This window comes from Megascapheus bottae, chromosome X (assembly GCF_031878675.1).
Source record: "Megascapheus bottae isolate mThoBot1 chromosome X, mThoBot2.hap1, whole genome shotgun sequence".
Classification (NCBI taxonomy): domain Eukaryota; kingdom Metazoa; phylum Chordata; class Mammalia; order Rodentia; family Geomyidae; genus Megascapheus; species Megascapheus bottae.
Genome location: NC_143547.1, coordinates 1 through 2,210, shown reverse-complemented (window position 1 = coordinate 2,210; position 2,210 = coordinate 1).

Genomic DNA, 2,210 nt, shown 5'->3' with positions numbered 1-2,210 from the left:
CTGACTGGCTTCAAATCGCCTTCCTCAGATCTCAGCCTCCTGAATAGTGAGAATTACAGGTGTGAGCCACCAGTGCCCAAGAGAACTTATTTAGACAAGTATCTCCCCACTGTGCTCTATCAGCACAGTGCATTCTACACGCAGCTTCTGGTTCTTAGTTTTCTGTCTGAACTTTGCCTGTTGTTCTGACACTTGCATCCCTTCAGGGACTTGGATTGGCCTAGCACAGCCTTGGTGCAGTGTTCCAGGCTACCTGATGGCTTTGGAGCATTGGCAGCTGGTTGAGTGAAGCAGGGTGGGACCTGTGGAGTAAGGCAATTACCTGGAGTTGATGTTCTATTGGGACTCTGGTGTGGGGAGGTTCTGGGCAGATAAAGTAGCAGTTGTAAAGTCCCCGAGCATGGGAAGTGAGTCGGAAAGATCTCTGCCATGCTCAAAGCCAGTGCTTTGCTCTGAAATAACAGCTTGGGCCTTTGTCCACAGTGTGGTTTTCCCTTTTCTATTTAGGCTTCCAGTGTCAAGTTTCATTTGGAGAATAACTAGCAGATACTTCTTAGAACTTGTGTGTTCATACACACTTGACCTAGGCTCTCGCCAGGGCCAAAGCTTGTAGTTTCTTGCCTCTGTACCTACTCTTCATTGGACCAAAGACTCAATGACCAAGTGGTTTTACCCACTCGCTGTACCAGGGTCAGGTGTGAAGGCTTTTTTTAAAAAATTGGTTTTGGTCGAGGGGCTTGAACTCAGGACCCGGGGACTGTTGCTCAGCTTTGTGCTCAAGGCTGGCGCTCTACCACTTTGAGCCACCGTTCCACTTGTGGTTTCCTGGTGATTAGAGGTAAGAGTGTCACAGACTTTTCTGCCTGGGCTGGCTTTGAACCTTGATCCTCAGATCTCAGCCTCTTTAATAGCTGGAATTACAGGCATGAGCCACTGGCACCCAGCCTTTTTGTTTCTTTTAGAGTTAAATGGATATTTTTCTATTTTCTCTAGCTACTATCTTAGACTTTTATAGATTCCTTTCCTTAGCTTACTGACTTGGCTGCCTTCCTTAAAACCATGTACCTGACATTTTATTTTTAGTCTGTGGAGACATAGGAAAGTCAATTTTGTATTTTCCTTCTCCACATTTGTGATTTCTAATCCTTCCACTTAAGCTGAAGTGCTGGGACATTTCTGTGTCACCAGGAAGGTTAAGAAAGGCTCAGAGAAAAAGGCCCGCAAAACCTCCTTGGGATGCACTGCCTGTGCTGGTCCTGGCTTTTCTTTTGGTCCCAGACTTCAGGTTTCCTTCCTGGCTTGCGATATAAGGGTTCTGTTCTAGGGGGGCATAGCACATGCTGCATGGCCACGCTGCCCCACCACACTTGCCTGTCCTCACACTTGCATTGGCACAGTGATGTCTGGAACAAGTTCCTGCTTTCATCTTTCCCTTCTCCACCACCAACAGAGAAAGTCAAGGCTCCATACTCATCAGTTAGTCTTAATTTCTAGCTTGAGAGGAATCCAGGAAATCAGGTCACAAGTGCATACACATAAAAAAGACCAAACATGGAAATTTGGGGGTTTTAAGTGAATTATATTCCACTCTGTGTCTGCTATAAAACAATGGTTCCTGACCTGAGCCCATAAGTTAACTAAAAGCAGATAAAAAGCTTGGTATTCCTGCTTTCAGTTTGTTTCCTCTTCTCTGAGTATGTCTTTCCCGCTTTCAGTTTGTTTCCTCTTCTCTGAGTATGTCTTTCCCAGTTATCTTGGGTTCTAGGAAGGGCAGGACTTGTCAATAACCCTGATCAATAACAAGCCTGGTTGTACTGGCTTGCTTCATTAATCTCTCCTTGGACTCTTTGGCATGTACAGGCAACATGCTTAGAGAATGGACCAGGCCTGGGGATGTAATTCAGTGTTAGACTCTCCAGTATATGCAAGGCCTCAGGTTCATCTTGTGCACTGTCAGAAAGAATAAACCAAGCTGGGTGCCAGTGGCTCATGCCTGTGTTCCTAGAAACTCAGGAGGCTCAGTGCCCAGAGGTGCAGCCCCATAACTGATGTTCCCCCACCCCTCCAAAGAAACCCCAAAATTCTTTTTTTGTATTCTTGATTTGTTTTTGAGTCGGTCCAGGTTGAATCAGGAGCCAGAGGTGCTGACCGCAGTTTCTATAAGGCCAGCTAGAACTATGTGCAGGACTCTTATCTCCAACAAACTACTC